This window comes from Camellia sinensis, chromosome 12, assembly GCF_055761805.1.
Source record: "Camellia sinensis isolate YWXY chromosome 12, ASM5576180v1, whole genome shotgun sequence".
Classification (NCBI taxonomy): domain Eukaryota; kingdom Viridiplantae; phylum Streptophyta; class Magnoliopsida; order Ericales; family Theaceae; genus Camellia; species Camellia sinensis.
Window position 1 is genome coordinate 66,234,186 of NC_138972.1, and position 27,088 is coordinate 66,261,273.

The 27,088-nt window shown below is 43.3% G+C and overlaps 1 non-coding gene across 4 annotated transcripts; it reads left to right on the forward strand.

Annotated features, from left to right (window-relative positions):
- The first annotated feature begins 1,249 nt into the window (after positions 1-1,249).
- LOC114288793 (uncharacterized) lies at positions 1,250-26,885 on the forward strand. Of its 4 annotated transcripts, XR_014346514.1 has the most exons (5): positions 1,250-1,376; positions 1,578-1,679; positions 1,771-1,844; positions 3,686-3,836; positions 26,488-26,885. It is a non-coding gene; the product is annotated as an uncharacterized LOC114288793 (transcript). The 4 variants fall into 4 exon arrangements; XR_014346512.1 differs by having other exon boundaries at positions 1,578-1,844; XR_014346513.1 differs by lacking the exon at positions 1,250-1,376 and having other exon boundaries at positions 1,387-1,679.
- The last annotated feature ends 203 nt before the right edge of the window (positions 26,886-27,088 follow it).

The following is a 27,088-nucleotide window of genomic DNA, read 5'->3' on the forward strand; positions in this document are numbered from 1 at the left end:
ATCCACCCGGCAACCTCTTCCAGCCTTTTTCTACCCCCGACAGTCTCCACCCAAGCCTCCTAGCTCTTGCTCTCCCCTCAATAGCCTTCACCTTGGCCTCTCAATCCTTGCTCTCCTCTTAACACCCTTTATCCAGCCTTTCATTTCCCTCGTCAAGCCCCTCTAGCCACTGCTCCTAGGTGGCTGACCAGCCTCCATGCTGGTCCGGTCGAGTTCGGCAACCTTTATAGGGTAGCTTGGGTTAGTCTCTTTCCTTTAGGGGTCTTCTGGTGATGTAAAATAGTCTAAAAAAAAGGTTTATACTGGGTTCTTAATTCTTTATGCTTTCATAGTAACTGTTGTGCTTGTTTTTTCACTATCATCTTTCGGATTTATGATTGGCATTGTGTTTGAGGAGTGATTAGTAGAATCTTCATGGTGGATTTGACTAGTGAATCTATTACCTCTCAGCCATCTTAGGGCAAGAGTTCTGTTATCACATCTACTATGACTGATAACCTCAACCCTAGCCTTAAAATCACCACCTCTCTATTCAATGGTCAGAATTACCTAGCATGCTCAGAGAGTCTGATTATTTTCTTGAAGAGCAGAGGGAAGATGGGATATGTTGATAGAGGGTACAGGCACCCAGTATCACAGACCCTCGTTATGACCAGTGGGAGATCACCAATTCCCTAATTATGAACTGGTTGATACATTCACTACACCAAATCGCACCTTTGGCGACTAATCAAATTTTAGTCACCGAAAATACATTCTTTGGCGACTAAAATTTAATTTGTCGGCATTGGTTCATGATATTGCCACTAAAATATTTTAGTCAATAAATATTGCTTATTGGCGACTAAATTTGAATTTAGTCAGAAAAAACTCAAGTTTCAACGACTAAAAATTTGATTGGTCGCTGTTAGTCCAAATTTTAGGCCCAAAAAAAAAATTAATTAGTAATATTGGTTTTTCCCGACTAAAATTAAAATTAGTCGCCAAATAGTACTTTTGGCGACTAATATTTTCGTCGTTGTTAAGTAAACCTTTGGCTACAAAAAATTTGGTCGGCAAATATAAAGTTTCTACTTTTAGCGACTAACATTTTAGTCGCTGTTAGAGTTGGTTTGGCTACTAAATAATGTAGTCTTTATTACTTTAATTTTTGCCGACAAAAATTTACATTAGTCGCCAAAGGTGCCAAAATTATGGTGGGAAAATAAAATGCTATTTGTTGCCCGCCAAGCATTCTCCTCTGTTTAGGAATACAAAACACTTCTCTTTCTCCCACACATCAGTCAGCACCACACCTCACCTTACCGCCAGCGCACACCACTGGGAAGCATGAGACGTCGCACATCGCCACCGCCACTGCCACCGCCGAATACCAGGTTATCTCTCGCTCTCCCTATCAGTCTCGCGCTCTCTCTCGCTCTCTCGCTTGTTGTATCCCCAAATCGGCGAACAACGACGCGATGACGAACAATTCATCGTTGATTTGCTCTAGTTCTTCCTCAATCTCTCCACCGTAGGGTTTTGACTTTATTGCGATCTGATCTGCTCTGGTTTTATTTTAATTTTAATTTGAGCAGGTGGGTATGACAAAGAAGAGAAAGCAGCTAGGGCTTATGATATGGCTGCACTGAAGTACCAGGGAACATCTACCACTACAAACTTCCCTGCATGCTTTTGTGGTGCACAGAAGATTTTAAGAAAAATCAAATAATAGTTTTAATGTTTTTTACTGTCACATATTAAAATGAATTAATACATTTGAAATTGTAGATCAGTAATTACGAAAAGGAACTTGAGGAGATGAAACACATGACCAGGCAAGAATTTGTGGCCTCAATTAGAAGGTAACTATGAATCATATATAGCTAGTTGTATTTATCCTCCCCCTCTGTACTTGAAGAAGAGTGAGTGAGTGCCATGTATCTTATAATCAATTTTTCTTACCATTTTATTTCACCACATCCATCACAAGCTATGATTGTTATTTTATTTTTTTATTTTGGTTAAATAATTTTGTCTAAATACGAATCAATCCTCAACAAGATAGATGCAAACAAAAAATAGGTGATGAGAATTCAATGACATAATATTTTTGTTAGCTTTTGCACTAAAAATCTTCACTGTCATACTAATTCACTTTTTATTGGTCAAGCATGGTACTTTGTAAGCTTTCTTCTTCCAGTAATAAATTTCAGGAAAAGTAGTGGATTTTCTAGGGGTGCATCAAGGTATCTTGGTAACATAATATTTTTGTTAGCTTTTGGACTGATAATCTTTACTGTCATACTGATTCACTTTGTATTGGTCAAGCATGGTACTAAAAGGCAGCATGTTTTTATAATCTTTTATCGTTTTTCTTTTCTTCTTCTACATAATAGACAGTTATTCTTCTAAACGAAAATTAGTTTGTTTGTTATTAAGTGCAGGACATCTATGATTTCATTTTCTATAAGAACTTCATTTAGAATTTGCCTCCTTTGAATCAAACCTTACTACAATACATAATATATATAGTTGTTCTTAGACCAAAATATATATGTAGTTGTTCCTCTCTCTATTCTGCTTTAAGTTCCCAATTCAGAGATCTCTTAAAACTTAATTTATGTTATGTGTTATATTTTTTTCACTGAATTAGATCTCTCTATATAGTGGTTTGGTGTTTAATTGAGAGAAAGATATTTCTTGGGATCCGTTTCTGAGTTTTCTTGACCTGCGTTGACTTACGGTTCGAAATGGTTTTCAATTAAGCTTTTTAACTATTGGATGCTACTATGCTGGAATTCTTTTCACTCACAGGTTAGCTTTGAATGTTTTGTTTAATGTCCCAATTGATGATTTCTATTGATTTTGATTTGTATGGTTGATATGTTCAATTTGATGAATTGGGTATCAATTTGTTTCTTTGAAATTTTTGTATTTTTGTTTGGAAATTCTAAAAACATTATTTTTTAATGGGTTATAGATTTGGAAGTCAGTGGTTTTGTGAAATTTGCTCATTTTGGAGTGGTGGTGGTGATGGAAAATTATGTGGAGTTTCGTTATTATGGGTACCGATTGCAAAGAATTTAAATAAAATAAACAGAAAAATGTTTCAGACCCCATTAATCTCCCACAATTTAACTTGCAATGATTTAATCTCCCACAATTAATCTCTCACAATAATAAAAAAAAAAAAAATAGAGTATCAAACAATGGAAGACTTAGAATACAAAGTATGAAAATAGTCCCTACATGTTAAGTGCTAATGATGTGTTTTTGTTGATCCTTAAAATATCTCTATGATGGGAATAAAATTAAAATTGTTGTTGTTGATGTGTTTATAGACTCGTAATAAATGTTTTTTGAATTTCAAATATTTCACCGCTAACTATAAGAATAAAAGTCTTTCTATATTATTTTGTTTTCATTTTCTGCCCCTTTTCCATTATCCCTAGTCGTGGGTCTCTCTGGTTTAGTTGCAAAGATGGAATGAAACAAAAAATCGAAGGAAAATATATTTGGTAAGGATGCTTCATTGCATTGTTTGGTAATGTCTTGTATTTGAAATCCTTTTCCATACTTGCATTTTATAGGTTCATCTCTTAACAGGACAATTACCCAACTTACAGGAATGGTTTGATTTTCTTTTATATACTCTTCTTATTTGCATGATTTGGATCTTCTAACATGTTTTGTAATTATGTAGTTCATGGAAACTGAGTTGATGCCAAAGAGATCACACCGCAGAGAAGTTTAAATTTTAGGCTGAGGTGTCTTGGCTTATGGACATCATTATCATCTTACTTTACAGCAAAAAAGACACCTTCTTTAGGGAGTTAATCTCCAATGCTTCTAATGTAACTATATTTTTCCTTGGAAATTTCCTTAACAATGTTACGTTTATATCTATTATATGTTAGTCATGAATCAGGCTGGTTTCATCTTTTGCTATTGGCCGAGCGATATCAATCCAAGTTGAACTTGGAGCAAATTATAATTGTCAAGGGGGAAAACTAAATTTTGCCTAACAAAAAAAAAAATCAAAATTAGGTCTATTGTGTAAATTACGTACCTTATATTATGTTGTATTATTATGTGATACCTGGAATTTTATTTTCGTTCATTAGTTGTTGATCACATTAATTGTTCAATCTGTGAAGTCCTAGGCAATTTTCATTAAAGTAGTAGTTTATGTCAATGAAGTTTTTGCAATTCACCCACTGTTGATCAATCTGTCAATGAAGTTTTGTCCCATGTTTCTACATTAATTGTTAAATCTTTGAGTTCTGCATTATAATTGATCATTGTTTTGTAACTTCCATTAATTGTAAAGATTGCCACTTCATTGTGCTTTCTAGCCCTTTCTTTTCCTGATAACCAAACAGCCCTTAAATATAGTAATGGGCAGCTTCTTTGTGCAAAAAATGACTTGTGAGAACTGATGGTACGTAAATAAGACACATATAATGGGAGTTGAAATCGAAAATACGTTTAACTTAGTTGAAAAAGGGGGGTTTGGGTGGCGAAAATGAAAAATAGGGCCCCAACCATTGTTGGGATGTAACATGCAGCTTCTTCATGCCAAAAATGACTTCTGACAACTGATGGTATGTAAATAGGACACGTATTACAACTGCTAGAGGCAACTCTTAAATCATCAATCAATTAATCAATCATCTTATTTACACATCATGATATGACACTTTATTAAAATATCTAAATTAATTTTTTTCTCTTATTTATTCTCAAATCATCAATCAATCATCTTATTTACACATCACTGGACATAAAAAGTAGATAGAAAAAGTAGATTTGTATATCATTTTTCTTAGACATTCTTGAAACATCAAATGATAGATGGACACATTTGTTTTAACAAAAATTTTAGTGAATGTAGGTATTGCTCTCATATTTTTGCCGTGTAAATGCCAATTCTTGATTCACCTCATAACCAACACTACAATAAATTAAGGTTTCAGAGGAGGGAAAAATGCAAATCAGCCACTGAACCACCATACGAACATCACAACCAGTTTCCTCACGTCAAATAGGACCTGTGACAATAGATGAAATGTCGTTAGCACGTGTAGGTTGGGAGTTAGAGCTGAAAACGGCTTAAACTTAACCAAAAAAAGGCGTTAAGGGGGTGAAAATGCAAAATAGCCTTGAACCACCGTACAAACGTCACAACCAGCTTCCTCACGTCAAATAGGACCTGTGACAACCGACGGAATGTCATTAGCACGTGTAGGTTGGGAGTTAGAGCCGAAAACGGTTTAAACATACCCGAAAAGGGGCGTTAAGGGGGCGAAAATGCAAAACAGTCCCCAAACCATCGTACGAACATCACAACCAATTTTCTCATGTCAAATGGGACCTGTGACAATAGACGGAATGTCATTAGCACGTGTAGGTTGGGAGTTAGAGTCGAAAATGACTTAAGCTTAACTGAAAAAGGGCGTTAGGGCGGCAAAAATGCAAAACAGCCCTCGAATCACCATACGGACGTCACAACTAGTTTTCTCATGTCAAATAGGACCTGTGATAACAGAAAAAATGTCATTAGCACGTGTAGGTTGGGAGTTAGAATTGGAAACAACTTAAACTTAACTGAAAACGGGCGTTAAGGGGGCGAAAATGAAAAATAGCCCCGAACCACCGTACCAACATCCCAACCAGCTTCCTCATGTCAAATAGGACCTGTGACAACCGACAGAATGTCATTAGCACGTGTAGGTTGGGACTTAGAGCCGAAAATGACTTAAAGTTAACCGACAAAGGGCGTCAAGGGGGCAAAAATGCAAAACAGCCCCCGGACCACCGTATGGACATCACAACTAGCTTTCTCACGTCAAATAGGACTTGTGTGACAATAGACGAAATGTCATTAGCACGTGTAGGTTGGGAGGTAGAATTGGAAACAACTTAAACTTAACCGAAAAATGGCGTTAACGGGACGAAAATACAAAATAGCCCTTGTAGACACCCCATTTTTTACCGTCCTCAAGACTTGGACGTCACCGTTTGAACACTCGGTGATTATCCATGTTTGTGTTCGTTTGGAGTTCCCGGAGGTCTCGGCTCGCGCGCCTTGCCTCAGGATCCCCGAACTCAACCGTTTAGTGTCTGGTTTTGCACCAAACACTTGCATCTTGCCCTTGAGAGGCATGGTGAGGCTTGTAGACCATCCCCACCCACCACCGGCAGTGGCTAGAGGCCACCGGCTGGTGTTTGATGCCACCGGCAATATAGTTTGCCGGCCGGCACTATTTGTTGCCGGTCAGCACTATTTTGTGCCGGTCGGCACTCTTTTTGGCCAAGATGGCATTTTTGGCCGGCCGATTGTTGTTCATCTGCTTTTGCAGATATTTTTTAAACAGCTGTCTTGCTTTTGCTCTCCTCCATACACGTGTATGGAGGGATCTCCCTCTTGTAAAGCTTGTCTTGTAAGCTTTACAATAGATATAGAGAGAGGCTCTCTCTAGGGAGAAGAAGAGAGGACTTAGGTTAGAGGGAGAGATATTTTGGGAGCAAAAGACAGCCATTGTTGAGCTCTTGTTCTAGGGTTTGGGTGAGATACATTTCCTATCTCTCTTTCCCTCCCATTTGTTCACTAGGTGCTTTGTGTCTTACTATTGCACACAAACACCTAGTGTTTCACCTTCCTCTTGAAACTAGGGTTCTAAGGGCTTGTTCTTGAGTTTCTTGACTGGTTTGGAGCCAAAGGAGGCCATTGGAGCATCATTTGTGAAGAAGGCTTCAAGGGTGAGAATCTAGTCCCATTTTCCCCCTTTTTTTGCATTGATTTTATACCCATCTTAGAGCTGTTTTTGTGCTTATTGTATAACATAAAAAAGTTGTGTTTTTAGGCCCTCTTTATTTTTTATTAAGAGTGTTTTGTTGTTTGAGGGTTGTTGACCACCCTTAGGCCTTGAAAGGCCTCATTTTGGACCATTTTGTGCTAGCTCCGGGATTTTGGTGTTGGGGTCTCTTCACCACTGAAATCTTGAGGGATTTCAGTGGTGAAGATGATGCCTTGAAGTCCCAAGAAGGAGAGGGCCACCCCATCTCCTTGTTGTCCTTGAAAAGGGCATATTTTGGCCTCTTGAGAGAGCCTATGCTTGAGTGTGTGTTGAGCATGTTTGGCTTGTTTTTCATGCTTATATACCTATAATATAACATGATTTTAAGTTGGTTTTGGAACTCCATGAATGCTTAGCATAGTTGCCATGTAATGCCTTATTTATGCCTTAACATGTTTTAGGTTGTTAGCCTTTGTTGGAGCATGTTTTAGGCTTGCATTTGTGAAGATTTTGTGCTTATCTTGACATGTTTTAGGTCTGTCCCTAAGTGTTTGGGTTGATTTCGGCATGCTTGATATAGCTCCTTTGTATTTAGGCCTGTTAGCCTTGAGAGTGTGCATGTGTAGCATGCCATCTTTGCATTGTTTTGGTGATTTGGGATCATCCTATATGCCATTTCAGTCCCATTTCCATGCTTGTTGGATTGCTTGCATGTCTCTTTAATGCCTCATAAGCTTGTGTAGCAATGCTCCATGTTTTGGTGCTTATTCATGCTTTTGTTTTGAGTCATTTGAATGCCATTTAAGTGATTCTTGAGGTTTGTTTTAGCATGATTTCAGAGCTCATGTTGCATGTTAATTGTTCATGATTCCCCCTTTCAAGTGTGCTTGAGGGTTGTCTAATTTGCGCCTAAGTGTTGGGCCTTAATCGTGTGTACGTGTGCATGTGTTTTGGCTTCTTGTTTTGGTCATTATGGCCACTGTTTTAGGCCTTATTAGAGCTGCCTAATTCATGTATAAGCCCATCTTGCCATCCATTTGCATTGCCACATGTATGCTTGCATAATTGCATAAGTTCATTGCAATGCCATGTTGCATTCCTAGCTTGTATGCCTAGGTTGCATTGCATCTTGCATGCATTCCTTGTCCCTTGACTTGGATGATAGGGATTGGGAGTTTTGTTTGATTTGGTTTGCATGCATTTGAAATCAAAGTTGCATACTTGGTCTTTGGGCCATCATGCATGGAAATGCTTGATTGGTGGTCCGAGAATTGAGGCACATGCCCCTTTGAGTCATTATCATGATAAGGGACATGGTTGGTGCATACATGCCTTGAATTGTGCTGCCATGCCTTGTTTTGCCCTCTGTTACTGTGAGTCGCAGGTTCTGCAGGCTTTCTTTGCCAACCGGCAGTGTAAGGTGCCGGCCGGCAATCTTTTCTCTGCCGACAGCTTCAATTTTGTGCCGATGGCCACATACCAGTGCCGGTGATGATCTCACTCAGCCGGTGGTACTCCCCAGTGCCCAGGGATGTAACCCTGAGATTTTAGCAGCCTCCAGAGGAGTGAAGGAAGGAAAACAGTGGCAGCTTGTGCATGACGGCGCGCTTCTCGAGGCGTTTTACTGTTTTTCTTAGTCTATTTAATTTGTTAATTAAATTAGGCAATTTGTAATATTAATTAGCTTGCGTAGTTAATTAATTTGTAATATTTATTCGGTCCCTCCGAGCGAGGGCAAATCTGTAATAAGTGTGCGTGAGTGTGTGTATGTCTTCCAACCTCACGTCTTTCTTCCCTTTTATTTACCTGCTTATGATGGTAGATTAGGGCATGTTTAAATTCAGCATACCTTATGCTATGCATGCGCGTATTCATGCGTTTTGTATTACATGCATTAGGCCCGGTACATCACGCTAACTGCATTCGTACTTCAAATCAAAAAGTGAATATGTGATAATTGTGCATTTTCACATGACATGTTTAGGATAGCCGAGCCTATTCTAGCAACATTTTGTATGCGATGCATTAGACACTCAACATGGACTTGGATCATGCATGTTTGCTAACGAGTTCTTTGTTTTGGCACGGAGTACGATGTAAGTATTTCCGCTTTAGCATATCGCATGAGTGTGAATGTTGCCATAACAACATGCTTAACATGTGGCTAGATGCTTATGTGTTATAAACTGCTTGAATGCCTGTGGGTGAAGGTTGGATTGTTTGAGTTGGAAGAACTCATTGAAATCCGTGTTTTAGCCTACTTGCGAGTAGCAAATTCCAAAGCATCTTCAAAACGAACGGATATGCAATGTTTCTTTCCAAATTAGGCAATCTAGTCTATACTTGTTTGCTGTGCGCATAACATAATAATTTTAGGCTAATAATTGGTTTAAGAACACATAAAGTTTTCAAAAACGGATATCACGGTTAGTAGAGGCCGGTCTTCAGACCGGGCGAAAAGGGGTGCTCATAGCTGAGCTTCCCCGATCGTACCCAAGCTCCCGAGCCGAGACAACTCCGGTGATGACGGACATGTGGCCTTCGGCACCGAGTCAGGGTTTCCTAAATTTCCCATTTTAAAAAATATTTAGGTGGTGACTCTGTATCTGGCAAAGCAGTCCATGTTTGGCACTACTTTTTCAAAAATCTGTTTCTCAAAATGATTTGCCAGATTTGGACTCTTTGGTTCAAGATTAAGAACTGCGACACAAAATCGAGAGTCCGAACTGTAGCGAGGTCCCCTCCCCGCGGGCTTGTTACAGTTTCTGGCGACTCTGCTGGGGACTTTTAGGGAGCTTGACTCGAACTCGTGATATCCTGTTTTGATTTCGCTTATGTGTTTCTTTGCATTGCATGTGCATTGGTGCGCCTAGGAACACAGTGTTTGCCATCTGCCATTCCTGAACGGTTTGCCGGAGGCTTGTCTTGTCAAGGCATGTCCATAAGGCTGACCGGCTATGGGCTCTGACAGTATGGGAACACAAACCCCGGTTTACCGAGGCACCCTTTTTGACCATTCGACCTAGTGCATATTCGGAATCCATAGTGACCATCCCAAGTTAGGACAGGTTGCTTACCCGATATTAGGTTGTTTGAGAACTGCTGTGTGCATAGTGAAACCCTAGTTCCTGACAAAATAGGACAGGGAAACCCTACCCCAACATAGGGGTGTTTTGGCTCTCACTTACTTGCTATGTGCTTTTAGAGTATATCTCTACAGGAACGCATATACCAGATTGCGAGTTTGAGTATCGGGCCCGAGGGCACCAGAATCAGTATTGTTGAGAATCAGTTTTCAGGAGTCAGTTATCCGCGGGTATCAGATTCAGTATTTTGGGAACAGAAATCTGGGAACAGTGATCAGCAGTAGGGTACAGTTGTTTGGCTACGCCCGTATTCGATCAGTTTGGGCTGAAATGCTGTCTGTTTTTTCTTTCAGTTCAGAGAGTTGCAGAGTTGATACAGAATAGCCAGTGTTTCCCCTTGCTAAGGCAGGATTTATGGCGGCACAAAATTCAGAAGAAGTTGTGGTTATGACGGCTGCATTGGAGCAGGGGACCGCTCCGCAGAGTGAGGCCAGCATCAGTATGTCATACCCGCCCAGGTCGCCCGTTGTGCACCCGGTTTGGGCTCCTCAGTTATACCAGGCTCGCGAGCCCACCACCTTCGAAATGATGGGAATGATAGGTGACCTCCAAAGGTTTGTGGCAGACCTCGCCTATGGAATGTCGGCTTCACCGCCAGCGGCGCCATGTGCCGGGAATTTCGTGCCACAAGAGCCCCCGCTACTGGGGCGGATCGTAATAGAGCTTAGCCAGCCAGAGGTGGCTTCCAGCTACAGCCGCGACATGCCAGCATCAACCCCGACCCTTGATCAGGCTGAGGCCAGAGGAAAAAACAAGGCAAAGGTAGACGCCGACCCTATTGAACAACTGCTGTGGGCAGTCGAGGCTCTGAAAGTCAGAGGGATGAACAAGCAACAAACATCCGCAATCGTGATCAAAGCTGTGGAAGATGCTTTCCCTGCTCCAATCAAAGGCAGTTCAAGCCAGGCAGAAAACCGGGATGGGCCCCGTCATGCCCAGACAATTCCTGTCACTCCCAACCCTGCACCGGGAAAGGTTCAAAAGGCCAAGGCAACGCCAGCCGATCCTTTCGCTAGTGCATCTGGCAAGAATCCTCAAACTGCAAAGTACCTGCCCCGAGGGCGCAGGGTCTTTCACGACCTCCACATGCCTTTGTCTAGGGCATTGCTAATATTGGCGAAGAATGGGCATCTTAAGCCTTTGGAGCCCCGGCCACTCCCGAAGAATCTCCCCACCACTCATGATGCTACCTTGTACTGCGCGTACCATCAACAGTCCGGTCACAGTACCGATGGATGTTCCCGCCTTCGTCATGAAGTGCAGGATTTGATTGATAACAAGGTTATCCTACCACCCACCTCAGGCAAGCCCGTCACCACTCAGTTGTTGGATTTCGAGGGCTCAGATACTGCGAGTATGTGAAGTGGACCGCCTGCGGGCAACATTTGGTGTATTTTTGAAGCGTTTGGCACGCATTTATGAGCATCGGTGAAACCGAGTTTTGTAAATCCTGGCTTGGATGTCGAGTCAGTCTTTTGTTTTGAGTTTGTCTCTTTGTCTTGAGTCAATCTTTTTTTGCTTAAGGGTCTGTCTGGTTGTATCGAGTCAGTCCCCGTTGTATATAATACCAGGTGATTCTGGGGTTTTTGTCCCGAACACCGTTTTGTTTTGTAATTATCTTTTTTTTGTTTTGAGTCTGTTTCTGCCGAGGGGCCAGTTGCACCAACAAAGCCGAATGAAACAGCTGTTGCTATCTCAAACTTCATGCTTGCTTTCAGCATAAGTGCCAGAGAATTTGATTGGGCTGACAGTACATCTCGCCTGCTCTCCTGCGCGCCAAACTCATTGCATTAACCTAAGTTTTCCAAAAACAAACTTTTTGAACACTGCGGTGACGAAAACGAAGAGGAAGGAATTCCTCGGGTTTTGCAAAATTTTGATCATTTTGAGAGAAAGAGAGGCGTGCTAAGCCTTTTAATGAATGAAATCATGCTTGTCGGCGTGAGTACTGAGAAGGATCCTGGCCTGATCCAGATTGGTTCCACACTATCTTCGGCGCGAGCGATTTGTCGCTTTCTTAAAAACTTTCAAAAACAAATGTTTTACGCGGCCCTGTGAAGACTTGTGTGGAATCCCTCTTGAGGTCGCGCAGCCTAGGATCGCTCTCAGCCTCAAGATTCAACCTATTTGTTTTCCGACTTTGAGCCCGTTCAGAACGTTCAGGAAGTTCAACGGACAAACGCCGTGAAGGGTCTGTATGGCCAGTTTCGAAGCAGCCCTCGAGTAAGAGGCACCAAAGCCGAATCAGAAGGAGTAGATTTCACCGGAAGAAGCTTGTGGAGTAACCGGGATGGATTCTCCGCAAATCAGTACAACAGCCGTTCTCCTAGACACAGATAGGCTTCAATTTCAAAAAAAAAACCATTTGACATGGACTTGCTACACTTTTTACCATTTGAGAGGCTCGCTGGGTCGAAAACCCAGAAGGGCGACCCAGGCAAAAGTTAGAGCAAGAGAAAAATACAAAAAAAGCAAAAATACAAAAAAGAAGAAAAGAAAAGAAAAAGAAAAATGCAAGAAAAAAGAAATAGAAGATGAAAAAAAGCTCACAAGGTCGAAAACCCACATTGGGCGCCTTGGCAAAAGTGAGAGCCTAAAAAAAAAAAAAAAAGTGAAAAGTGAAGGTTGAAATACCCGAGTGTACCTTAACCGGAACTACGTGAGGCTTGATTCCCATGTTTGGGATACGTAGGCAACTTCATCATGAAGTCCAGCCCCCAACGCTTTCATAGCGTCTCAGTCCATGCAATGGTTTCGATTTCATCCCAAAGTCCAGTGGCCGACACCCTTCAAGGTGATTGTGTTCATATATGTGTTGTGACCGTCTTCGTCATCTCTTTGTCTGAGAGTTCGACCATCGCCAATGAAGACTGTTTACAGATTGCTGCGGCACCATCCCAAACAAGGGGCAACTTTCCGTTGCCACAAGCCGCGGTGAGCCGCCATTCAAACCAGGAGCAACTTTCCGTTGCCATCCACCCCCTTCAAACCAGGGGCAATTTTCCATTGCCTTTGATCTGAGGTTGCGCATCTCGAAGAGTACGCTCCATGCTCGTCGAGCATCAGCTGTTTGAAAAATAGTTTTTGAAAATTTTTACTGAGGCTGACTATTTTCTCGAAAACTATTTCATTTTCCAAAACCGGACCATTATCTTGGACCCAAAAAGGAAAACTTTCAGTGCTTGCTGCCTGACTTGCATGGTTTTCAAATAAAAAATTGAGCAAGTACGTTAATCCGACTCTCATTTTGATCAAAATTGTTTTAGTAGAAAGCAAAAAACAAAAGAATGGTTAAAATGATGAACTAGGGGCACAGTTGAGTCAGGCGTTCTGTCTTTCCCCGTCATCGACGTATTTGCTAGAAGGGCGCTCTACCCGCCAGAAGAAATAGCTGTGAGCTAACGATGTTGAGCATGAATCCACACCTTTCTTTTTTATCCATCAATCACTCCGGGGAGGGATGAAAAATGAGAGAATGAAGAATAGAGAGGTGTAAGTTGAGAGAAAAGTGAGGAAAAAGGGTTTTGAGAGAAAATCCGAGCTCGAGAGCCGAGTGATGTGAGAATCACAAATCAGAAGGGGGCGGGAAACAATACCCAGATTGAACTGGCTCCTCGCGATCCGAGGTCCCCATCTTCGCTAACGTGTCTGTGTGTCGTGTCTCTTTGGTTTGACGCTCTCGTCTTTTGTTTTTAGTCTTTCCCGAGCGTGTCTCGTTGTGTTTAGGTCGTGCACCTATATTTGAGTCCGTCCCGCTGTGTTCAGTTGTAGGCTCGACATCCCGGTCTGAAAAACCCTCATTCGATTTCAAAAATCATTTATGCTCAAGAATGCTGTGCCATTCTCTACATTTGAACGTGTTTTCAACTCCAACCGGTTCCATCTTTGAGGTCCGTCCTGTTAGATTGGGCCGTTTGTTCAGAATTTTGCCGTGTACAGAATGAATCGAATGTTGTGTTATGGGCTGTATGCAGATTAATCCCCCAACAGAGCAAGGGCTGTGTGTCCAGAATCAGGCAGTGGGCTGCTTGGGTTATTTTCGCCATTGGCTGTTTAAGTTATCTGATTATTACAGTGCAAGTGTTCAATTTTCAGATAACCAATCAATTTCATTTACATTGAGGTGTAACATGATGAGATGCGATGCAATGCATGGAATGTGTAAATGTAAACACTTTTTTCAGATAAAAAGTCCGTTTCATTTCATTATCTTTTCAAATGTACAAGTTTTGGAAACAAAAATCTACCTGCGGCAGTACAAGGTAATCTATCTACCAACAAAAAGAAAAGTACAAGAAAGAGAAAGATAACAAAAAGTCGCATCTGTATCGAGCACTCCAAGGGCCGTCAGTCCGTCCTAGTCCTCTTCCTGGACAAGGGTCCAGGAGCATCATCAGCATCGTCGTCAGAGCCCGAGCTAGAACCGCCTCCGGTCTCCTCCTCTGATGACTCGGACTCCGCCTCTGCCTCCGCCTCTGACTCCTCGTCATCATCATCGTCCGGGACTGGAGCTCGCGAGCTACTCCCGACATGAGTACGCCCTCCCCTAGTACGGGGAAATATCCGGCCCTCCTCATCTCTCCCCCGGGCAGGGACAGAAGGCCCAGCTGGTGCACCTCCTGCCATGGGAATCTGGAAATGAGACTGAAAAGGTACACAAAAGGGAAACGCATCAGTATACTGTGAACAGTTTAAAGGTGCAGAATGCAGTGTATGAGTACAGTGTAAGAATGCCGTGAGCAGTTTATCAGTACAGAGTACGGTGCAGAATACAGTGTATGCAGCGTATCAGATGCTGTGAGATCAATGTATCAGGGGTTGTGCCGTGCATTAGATTATGCAAAGCAGTGTATGAATGGTTTGAGGCCAGTGTCAGAAGGACATACCGGTATGCTGTAGAGGGCTAGGAGATCAAATGTCCGCTGGAGCATCCCCATCATCGAGGCATTCATCGCCAACGACTGACGGGTGTACCCAGAAGAAGCCTGCAAAAGTATCAGATACATCAATATTCTGTGGAATATCAAATAAACTGAAATGAATGACTGTACAGAAATGCAGTAAAACATACCGGAGGTAAGTCGGGGACATCGATGAACTCGTGACCAGCCAGTGGAGGGGCGAAGGGGATCTGATAGGTCGACCCACCCTGCCCCTGGAAAGTCAGTACAGTAGGCAGGGCAGGCCAGCCAGCTCCTCGTCCTCCCTGCACTCCACCCCTACCACGGACCCGGGCCCTCCTCGAAGATCCAGCCCCTGCTCCCGCTCCGGCCCCAGCCGCCGATGCCACAGGCCTGGCCCCCTCTGCTCGACGGCCGCTCAGGGGGCGCATCAGGTACGTCCGCACGTACTCCTGATAGTCTCCAGTGCCTCGGAAGCCGGCCTCCTCCCAGCCGATGGAGTAATCATCCAGCTGCTCAATGGTCAGCCCCTCGGTCTCCCTCATGTCTGCAGGAGGGGGAACCGGGACTATCTGCTCAGGTAACCCCAGGGTCTGGCGTAGAAAACGCTCCCCCAGGTACCAAGCCCGACAGACCGGGCCCTCAAGCAGAATCCGGAAACGCGAGGTCTCCTCCGCACCAGGGAACCGACCCCGCATCGCCGCCGGCATAGGAGCCCACGGCCGCCAAGTGATCTGAAAATGGCAGACAGTTTGTTATCTACTGTTATTGAAATATATAGTTGGAAAGCGAAGGTTAAATGAACTGTAAGTAAAGCATACCTCCACGGGGTGATGGTGTCGAAATATCGGCGGAAGAAGCCGAACGTCTCCCGTGGTCGCCGGGTGCATCTCCCGTCGAAGCGACTCGAAAACGGGACGGCCAGAGGAGTCTCCGCAACTGGCACGGGGGCAAGCCTAGGAAAGTAGGCGTAAACCCACAACTGCAAAACAGATGTCAGTATGACCGTCAGAGTAAAGCAGAAATAGCAGAGCCATGTGTTGTGCAGTGTATTGTTTGCAGTGTACAGTGTGAGCAGTGTACAGTCAGTGTAAAGCAGAATGTATGTGTGTGCCGTGTGTACAGTATACAACAAGTATAGAGCAGACTACAGTGTGTGCAGTGTACAGAGTACAGAAAGTACGAGACAGAAATGAAAAAAGTGGAGAAGAAGTGTACCTCCCAAGCCCGCCAGTAGCCTCCGAGTAGCTGGCCGCTGCCGCGGGAAGCCGAGCTCATATATCCATAAAGGGTGGCCGGAGCAGCACCGCCCCAGTCGTAGTGCAGGATGTCCCGGACGTCCACCAGTGCACTGAGAAGACAGAGAGGCACGGTGTTCGCCCAGTCGGCGAAGATGGTAGTCCCGAACAAGAACATGAGGAAGCCGTGAGCATACCTCTCCTCGTCCTCCGGGGTCATCTGCGCCTCCTCCTCCAACACGGGCTGGACTCGAAACTGGACCTCGAACCAGGAGTATCGGACGAAACCTGGGCGAGCTAGGGGTAGCGCCTCCCCCAGTAGATGGACCTGAGCGGCGGTCCACTCATCCATGTCTGTGTCAAAAGGGATCGGATCCCCCCCTACCCCGATGCCAGTAAGCATCGAGAAATCATGAGGGGTCATCGTCATATCCCCTGCAGCAGAGAAATGAAAAGAATTGGTGGTGTCCCACCATCTCTCCGCCAGAGCGGCAAGGAGAGGTCTGCATGTGGACAATCTGGAGAGCCCTCGGCAGAAGGTCCCGAAGCCCGCTCGGTCTACGATGCGTCGGACTGCGTCAGGGAGCTCATCATACCACTCCCGCGCACCAGTATTCTCATACCCGCGAATGGTATGGGAACCCTCCTGTAAACAGAAAATAACGGTGGCAAGACAACATTCAAAATGCAGTTTTGAAAGGACAGATATAGCATGTATGCAAGTTTGTCAGTTTCAGGCAAATACCGGGTGCCGGTGTGCTTACAGTGAAATACGTGTGCTGTGTCAACGTGCTTGGGTGTTTCAGAACAGATATAGCATGCATGCAGGTTTGACAGATTCAGACAAATACTGGGTGCCAGTGTATGTGCAGTAGAATACAGTGAGTGCAGTGTGTTTGAGTGATTCAGGGCTAGTGCAGTGTGTGTGCATGTGTCAGTCTCAAATAGATATCAGTTGTATGTATGTTTACAGTCAACTACGGTCTACGGTATATCAAATTCAAGCAGTTAAAGAGTACAACTAACTATGACAGTTTTTGTATCCTACATTGCGGAAAGTAAAACAGAAGACAGAGAATTACCTCAGAAGTGCCGAATGAAAGGTGGGAGGTAGGCTCACGCAGCAGTAGCTCAGGCGCCACATGCCTCTCGAAGCTCCGGAACTGACGCAGGCCGTCGGGGGGCAGAATATGGATCGCCGGCCGGTAGGTCGCCGGGTCGAACGGGCGCTCGCTCAGTGGTAAGAGCTCGACCTCGGGATCCATCTCGTGGTCCGGGGGAGTCACCCCACGTGGAATGTCGTCCGCCATGTAGAGAATGATGTGAAAATGGCCTGGAAAAGGGAAACCGGGTCGGAATACGAAGAGTCAACCAAAAAGTCAACTCCCGAGAGGGTCGAAAATGGCCGGGAAGGCCGGAATGTGAAAAGGCACAGAAATGAAGAGGAAAGTGAGGGGAACAAACCCCGAAAAGGCTAGAACGCCAAACGAGGCACCGAAACGAAAATGCGATCGGTGGAAAATGTTCGAAACGCGAAGAGAATCGCGAATCCGAAGACGAAACGAGCGTAGAATGCGAAGAAACGGGCGAAAAATGAGAGAGAAACACTCTAGAGAGAGAGGGCAAGGGATTTCGGCGGTGGAGAAGTGAGGAAATAGGGCTTGAAGCCCTATTTTAAAACACCCAAGGTGAAAAGTCAAAACTGCCCCGCATCAGCAACTGTTTGCCGGTCGGCAATGTTTTGTGCCGGCCGGCACTTTTTTGTGCCGATAGAATTGTTTTTATGCCGATGGCCAGCCGGTGGCCTCCCCTTTCGGCCGGTGGGGTTCCCACAGCCTTGTTTAGGCCATTTGAGTTGTTTTGGGTCTTCATAGCTCGAGAAAGTGCAAGAAAGTGCATCTCCGACGCTCAACCGGCCTCCGTTCTGACCGCGGGCCGTGTCTCCAGTGCGTGGCACTCGAATTCGTGCAAGGTGTATCCTTTTTGTATCCTTTTAAATTCAAAAGTTGCCCCATGTGTGTTGCACGAGTTCATCACACTACTTCGGTGCATTACATCACACTGTCATGCGCCACACATTTGCATTGTTATGCACGTGTTACATGCATTGCAACACGCACCCCTTTGCATTGTCGGGCACATTTCTCATGCATCATCATCACATTTCCATTCCATGCATTGTCATGCATTCCGGAACACGTGCGTTGTTGCGCATTTAAGTCTTTTTTGTGCATTTCAAACTGTCGCACTGTTTTGTGCATTTCAAATTGTCGCACTGTTTTGTGCGTTGTATTTCAATCGCACTGTTTTGCGCGTCGCACTGTTTCGTGCACCTCACTTGCATCTTGCATGCATCCATTCGCGCTATCTTGCGCACCTCGCTTGTACTTGTTAGTACATTGCATTGTTTTGAGTTCAAAACCGGCTTCGCGTAGCGTATAAGTCCAACTTTCAAAACCGGCTTCGCGTAGCGTATAAGTCCAACTTTCAAAATCGGCTTCGCGTAGCGTATAAGTCCAACTTTCAAAACCGGCTTCGCGTAGCGTGTAAGTCCACTTGTATCATTTTGCATCTTATGAGACACACGTATCTCATTTGTTTCATTTTGCATTCCGTGTGGCATGTGTGTCACACTTACATTCTGTGCACGGTCTGGCGAGACCTTAAACACGCATGGTCTGGCGAGACCTTAAACACGTACGGTCTAGGAGACCTTAAATCCTTGGGAGGTACGAAACCTCCGGTGCATCGATGTGCACGTTTATTTTTTTTTGGCATATAAGTCCATTTGCATCAACTTACATTCCATACGGCATGCGTGCCTCATTCTTGCATTGTCATGCATATTGCTAACAATATTGTACCTGTTAAGTTTGTTTTCTTTTCAGGAACGGTATTGTATGTGCGGTTCATTTGAGGCTGGAGCGACCAGACGAACCGGACAGGTATTTAGCGGTCTGGCGAGACCTTAAACACGCACGGTCTAGGAGACCTTAAATCCTCTAAAGGTGCAACTCCTTTGGTGTTTGTCGTGCCCGAACGACTTTCGGTGGTCTGGTAAAGCCACCTGCCTATGTTTGCGATGAGTTCCTAGAAGACCAACTGGGACGGTGGAAACTAGAGTTCGAACGGCTGATGCCTAGAACGCAAAGGTTCGGGAGTTCCGAGACTAAAGTCTGGTTTAAATACCCAGGGGTTTACCCTCAGCTTGAAATCTGTATGGAAGCCCCATAGGTTGAGGCGGCATGTCTACGCCTCAATTCTGGATACTGAACCAACCTAGTATATCGCCCTGTTGGTAAGATAGGGAAAGTTGCAATCATAGTCATTGCATCATAGTGCATTGTCATGCATTTCCATCGTATCTTGCATGCATCCATAGCATTTTCCCCAGTAGGTCTCATTGCACTGCATTGTCATGCATGTTGTAAATATCCATTCCATTGCATATTTGTAGATATCGCATTGTAAATTGCATGCATTCATTGCATCACCTTCCATCCATGGCTTGCGCCTTTCCAGGTTGAGCTTGGTCCGGTATGTGCCCTTACTTTTCATGTTAAAACACAGTTCTGCATGTGTATCGCGCCGATTCCACGCTGATATGTTGGTTGAGGGTTGCGGCACCTTTTCTGTGTTACACATGGCCCGTATGTGTACATGCCTTTCCTAGGCAAAATTTGGTTTGGCTTGTATGCCATATCCATTGTATCCATACCCACTCCATTGCATATTTGTAGATATTGCATTGTAGATTGCATGCATTCATTGCATCACCTTCCATCTATGGCTTGCGCCTTTCCATGTTGAGCTTGGTTTGGTATGTGTCCTTACTTTTCATGTTAAAACACAGTTCTGCATGTGTATCGCGCCGATTCCACGCTGATATGTTGGTTGAGGGTTGCGGCACCTTTTCTGTGTTACACATGGCTTGTATGTGTACATGCCTTTCCTAGGCAAGATTTGGTTTGGCCTGCGTGCCATATTCATGTATTACATTGTAGTGTAATTTTTGCATCCGGCATTAGGATCGTAGTCCTTTCTCCAGCGGGTCGTTTCCCCACTTATGTTAATTCCACCCAATACTTGTTCTTGCGTCTGTCTACAATACTCATAGTTCAGTTGACCGTTCTATGGTAGGCAGACTTGTTATCTCCATCAATCTATTTGACATAGGTGTGGTTTTGAACCACTCGTGATTGGATCACGATTCAAATGCTTCGCATGTCGCTTGCATTGTTTCAATTACATTACATCTTCATTTGCATTGTTTATACATTGTTTTGTATATATTGCATATCGTTTTGCATCCATTTTGCATTGTCATGCATGTTGCTAACCATATTGTACCTGTTAAGTTTGTTTTCTTTGCAGGCACGATATTGTATGTACGGTTCATTTGAAGCTGGTGCAACCAGACGAGCCGCACATGTATTGTATCTCCCGAGTGAGACGTATTGAGAATTCCATAATTCTCTTACATCCTTTCTGCATTGTAGTGTAGTTTGGTATGCTAGCTTAAAATTGTCGCATGTTTGCTTCATTACAGCTTTTCTTTGCATGATCATAAGTTATGTCCGGCTCTCTGCATTGTCTTGCATTTTGCCCCTGCCTTCGGGCGCATATCTTGATTGTCTTGCATGTTTGTCTAAGTCTTCGGCCTTGTCAAAAATGGGTCGTCTCTGGGCTTTGACATTCACTCCCGTCATTGTTATGACTTTCGAGTTCTGTCAAAGAGGGGCAACTGTAGACACCCCATTTTTGACCGTCCTCAAGACTTGGACGTCACCGTTTGAACACTCGGTGATTATCTATGTTTGTGTTCGTTTGGAGTTCCCGGAGGTCTCGGCTCGCGCGCCTTGCCTCAGGATCCCCGAACTCAACCGTTTAGTGTCTGGTTTTGCACCAAACACTTGCATCTTGCCCTTGAGAGGTAGGGTGAGGCTTGTAGACCGTCCCCACCCACCACCGGCAGTGGCTAGAGGCCACCGGCTGGTGTTTGATGCCACCGGCAATGTAGTTTGCCGGCCGGCACTATTTGTTGCCGGTCAGCATTATTTTGTGCCGGTCGGCACTCTTTTTGGCCAAGATGGAATTTTTGGCCGGCCGATTGCTGTTCATCTGCTTTTGCAGATATTTTTTAAACAGCTGTCTTGCTTTTGCTCTCCTCCATACACGTGTATGGAGGGATCTCCCTCTTGTAAAGCTTGTCTTGTAAGCTTTACAAGAGATATAGAGAGAGACTCTCTCTAGGGAGAAGAAGAGAGGACTTAGGTTAGAGGGAGAGATATTTTGGGAGCAAAAGACAGCCATTGTTGAGCTCTTGTTCTAGGGTTTGGGTGAGATACATTTCCTATCTCTCTTTCCCTCCCATTTGTTCACTAGGTGCTTTGTGTCTTACTATTGCACACAAACACCTAGTGTTTCACCTTCCTCTTGAAACTAGGGTTCTAAGGGCTTGTTCTTGAGTTTCTTCACTGGTTTGGAGCCAAAGGAGGCCATTGGAGCATCATTTGTGAAGAAGGCTTCAAGGGTGAGAATCTAGTCCCATTTTTTCCCTTTTTTGCATTGATTTTATACCCATCTTAGAGCTGTTTTTGTGCTTATTATATAACATAAAAAAGTTCTGTTTTTAGGCCCTCTTTATTGTTTATTAAGAGTGTTTTGTTGTTTGAGGGTTGTTGACCACCCTTAGGCCTTGAAAGGCCTCATTTTGGACCATTTTGTGCTAGCTCCGGGATTTTGGTGTTGGGATCTCTTCACCACTGAAATCTTGAGGGATTTCAGTAGTGAAGATGATGCCTTGAAGTCCCAAGAAGGAGAGGGCCACCCCCTCTCCTTGTTGTCCTTGAAAAGGGCATATTTTGGCCTCTTGAGAGAGCCTATGCTTGAGTGTGTGTTGAGCATGTTTGGTTTGTTTTTCATGCTTATATACCTATAATATAACATGATTTTAAGTTGGTTTTGGAACTCCATGCATGCTTAGCATAGTTGCCATGTAATGCCTTATTTATGCCTTAACATGTTTTAGGTTGTTAGCCTTTGTTGGAGCATGTTTTAGGCTTGCATTTGTGAAGATTTTGTGCTTATCTTGACATGTTTTAGGTCTGTCCCTAAGTGTTTGGGTTGATTTCGGCATGCTTGATATAGCTCCTTTGTATTTAGGCTTGTTAGCCTTGAGAGTGTGCATGTGTAGCATGCCATCTTTGCATTGTTTTGGTGATTTGGGATCATCCTATATGCCATTTCAGTCCCATTTCCATGCTTGTTGGATTGCCTTGCATGTCTCTTTAATGCCTCATAAGCTTGTGTAGCAATGCTCCATGTTTTGGTGCTTATTCATGCTTTTGTTTTGAGTCATTTGAATGCCATTTAAGTGATTCTTGAGGTTTGTTTTAGCATGATTTCAGAGCTCATGTTGCATGTTAATTGTTCATGATTCCCCCTTTCAAGTGTGCTTGAGGGTTGTCTAATTTGCGCCTAAGTGTTGGGCCTTAATCGTGTGTACGTGTGCATGTGTTTTGGCTTCTTGTTTTGGTCATTATGGCCACTGTTTTAGGCCTTATTAGAGCTGCCTAATTCATGTATAAGCCCATCTTGCCATCCATTTGCATTGCCACATGTATGCTTGCATAATTGCATAAGTTCATTGCCATGCCATGTTGCATTCCTAGCTTGTATGCCTAGGTTGCATTGCATCTTGCATGCATTCCTTGTCCCTTGACTTGGATGATAGGGATTGGGAGTTTTGTTTGATTTGGTTTGCATGCATTTGAAATCAAAGTTGCATACTTGGTCTTTGGGCCATCATGCATGGAAATGCTTGATTGGTGGTCCGAGAATCGAGACACATGCCCCTTTGAGTCATTATCATGATAAGGGACATGGTTGGTGCATACATGCCTTGAATTGTGCTGCCATGCCTTGTTTTGCCCTCTGTTGCTGTGAGTCGCAGGTTCTGCAGGCTTTCTTTGCCGACCGGCAATGTAAGGTGCCGACCGGCAATCTTTTCTCTGCCGACAGCTTCAATTTTGTGTCGATGGCCACATACCAGTGCCGGTGATGATCTCACTCAGCCGGTGGTACTCCCCAGTGCCCAGGGATGTAACCCTGAGATTTTGACAGCCTCCAGAGGAGTGAAGAAAGGAAAACAGAGGCAGCTTGTGCATGACGGCGCGCTTCTCGAGGCGTTTTACTGTTTTTCTTAGTCTATTTAATTTGTTAATTAAATTAGGCAATTTGTAATATTAATTAGCTTGCGTAGTTAATTAATTTGTAATATTTATTCGGTCCCTCCGAGCGAGGGCAAATCTGTAATAAGTGTGCGTGAGTGTGTGTATGTCTTCCAACCTCACGTCTTTCTTCCCTTTTATTTACCTGCTTATGATGGTAGATTAGGGCATGTTTAAATTCAGCATACCTTATGTTATGCATGCGCGCATTCATGCATTTTGTATTACATGCATTAGGCTCGGTACATCACGCTAACTGCATTCGTACTTCAAATCAAAAAGTGAATATGTGATAATTGTGCATTTTCACATGACATGTTTAGGATAGCCGAGCCTATTCTAGCAACATTTTGTATGCGATGCATTAGACACTCAACATGGACTTGGATCATGCATGTTTGCTAACGAGTTCTTTGTTTTGGCATGGAGTACGATGTAAGTATTTCCGCTTTAGCATATCGCATGAGTGTGAATGTTGCCATAACAGCATGCTTAACATGTGGCTAGATGCTTATGTGTTATAAACTGCTTGAATGCCTGTGGGTGAAGGTTGGATTGTTTGAGTTGGAAGAACTCATTGAAATCCGTGTTTTAGCCTACTTGCGAGTAGCAAATTCCAAAGCATCTTCAAAACGAACGGATATGCAATGTTTCTTTCCAAATTAGGCAATCTAGTCTATACTTGTTTGCTGCGTGCATAACATAGTAATTCTAGGCTAATAATTGGTTTAAGAACACATAAAGTTTTCAAAAACGAATATCACGGTTAGTAGAGGCCGGTCTTCGGACTGGGCGAAAGGGGGTGCTCATAGCTGACCTTCCCCGATCGTACCCAAGCTCCCGAGCCGAGACAACTCCGGTGATGACGGACATGTGGCCTTCGGCACCGAGTCAGGGTTTCCTAAATTTCCCATTTTAAAAAATATTTAGGTGGCGACTCTGTATCTGGCAAAGCAGTCCATGTTTGGCACTACTTTTTCAAAAATCTGTTTCTCAAAACGATTTGCCAGATTTGGACTCTTTGGTTCAAGATTAAGAACCGCGACACAAAATCGAGAGTCCGAACTGTAGCGAGGTCCCCTCCCCGCGGGCTTGTTACAGCCCTGAACCACCGTACGAACGTCAAAACCGGCTTCCTCACATCAAATAGGACTTGTGACAACCGACGGAATGTCATTAGCACGTGTAGGTTGGGAGTTAGAGCCGAAAACGGCTTAAACTTAACCGAAAAGGGGCGTTAAGGGGGCGAAAATTCAAAACAGACCCTGAACAACCGTGTGGCTCACACGGATTGCTTCTCCATGACAAATAGGAGTTGTGAGAACTGACGGAATGTAATTCAGACTCGTAGGTTGGGAGTTAGAGCCGAATACGCCCTAAACTTGGTCGAAAAATGGCGTTTCTAGGGCGAAAATTCAAAACAGCCCCCGAACCACTGTGTGGCTCACACGGATAGCTTTTCCATGACAAATAGGACTTGTGAGAACTAACAGAACGTAATTCAGACGTGTAGGTTGGGAGTTAAAGCCGAATATGCCATAAACTTAGTCGAAAAAGGGCATTTTGGGGGTGAAAATTCAAAACAGCCCTTGAACCACCGTATGGCTCATACGGATAGCTTTGCCATGGCAAATAGGACTTGTGAGAACTAACGGAACGTAATTCGGACCCGTAGGTTGGGAGTTAAAGCCGAATATGCCCTAAACTTAGTTTAAAAAGTGCGTTTCGAGGGCGAAAATTGAAAATAACCCCCGAACCGCCGTGTAGCCAACACGAACAGCTTCCCCATGCCAAATATGACTTATGACAACTGATGGAATGTTATTCAGACCCGTAGGTTGGGATTTAGAGACGAATACGTCCAAAACTTAGTCGAAAAAGGTCGTTTTAGGGGCGAAAATTCAAAACAGCCCTTGAACTGCCATATGGCCGACACGAATAGCTTCCCCATCCCAAATATGACTTGTGATAACTGATGGAATGTTATTCGGACTCGTAGGTTGGGATTTAGAGCCAAATACGCCCAAAACTTAGTCGAAAAAGGGCATTTCGGGGACGAAAATTCAAAACAACCCCCGAACCGCCGTGTGACCAACACGAACACCTTCCCCATGCCAAATAGGACTTGTGAAAAATGACGGAATGTTATTCGGACCTATAGGTTGGGATTTAGAGCCAAATACGCCCAAAACTTAGTCGAAAAAGGGCGTTTCGGGAGCAAAAATTCAAAACAGCCCTTGATCTACCGTGTGGCCGACACGAACAGTTTCCCCATGCCAAATATGACTTGTAAGAACTGACAGAATGTTATTCAGACCCGTAGGTTGAGATTTAGAGCCGAATACGCCTAAAACTTAGTCGAAAAAGGGCGTTTCGGGGGCGAAACTTCAAAATAGCCCCCGAACCTCCGTCTAACTCTCACGGGCAGCTTCCCTATTACGAATAGGACTTGTGACAACTGGCGAAATGTATTGTAGATGTATAGTAATGGAAAATTATGGGAAAAATATTCAGAAACCAATATGAACTCAGTTTACGCCTTGTTATAAACTTGCTAATTTTTTGAACTTTCACACGTGTGTTATATTATATTTAAGCTGTCATACAAGCATGAAACATGCTCATGGTGTTTCTGAGGCCATGTGCGTCATGAGATATCAAGTATTCTTTCATTGATGAACCATTTATAGGTGTCTCAACATACATTTCTACATATTTAATTTTATGATTGAAATTTATTTTTGTTATTAAAGTTATCACATGTTGAAATGTCCATTCTGAAATGGCACTGACATACATTAATAAGCAGCGATGGTTTTATATCCAATCTAATGATTCATGTGCCTTTTGCAACCAAATAATGAGGAAGTTGGTAAAAAGAATATTTTCTATTCACATTGGGCTTTGGTATTGGTTTAGCCATAGAATTTTGATATATGTTGCATACAAAAAGAAGAATGTTACATTAGCTTTATGTTAGTAATGAAAGATTTAGTAATGCATACATTTTGCATTTAACAATGTCCCTTATAACAAAAGACTTTAGAAAGACTGTAGAATGACTGATAATTGATTCATCATGGAAGGTTGCTTCTCACTTATTTTTATTTGTCACTTGTTGCCAAATTCATTCATGAAGTTGGGGATTTTTTGATCCAATTCTAATGTTTTTTTTTTCTTTTTTGTAGATGACTTTGATGCGTGGACTTCCAGAGATATTTTGGTGTATGGAGAAGAAATTGTACTTTTGTATGGAAGTAATATAATACTTTTGTCGTCTCCGGCTTTCGTGCAGTTAACTATTACTGATACAGAAAACTTTTGGCAGCCAACAGATAATTACTGGCATGGTAGATAGATCACCTTTTGTCATTGTACAGATATATGATATTTTGTCGTGGTACATAGATGTACTTTTGGCTTGGTACATACATCACCTTTTGTCGTCGTACAGATTACGATGGGAATTTGTACCCTGCCAAATGGTCATATCACATGGTATAGTAAATGTAATTTTTGTATATGGAGGACTTTACTTTTTGTATGATTCTATGTTTTGTATGGAATTATTATTTTAATTTGGACAATAGTTACTTTGTATTTAGTTGGGCAGTTAAAGTAATTTATTTTTTGTATACGTATGCAGATTGTGGAATGACTGATAGTTTATGTATCATTTTATTTATATATGTATTACAGGTTGCATGGAATACAGACAGGTTATGGACACATTATAATATTGACAATAAAACATAATATCATGTTTTTGCCGACTAAACGTTTTGTAGA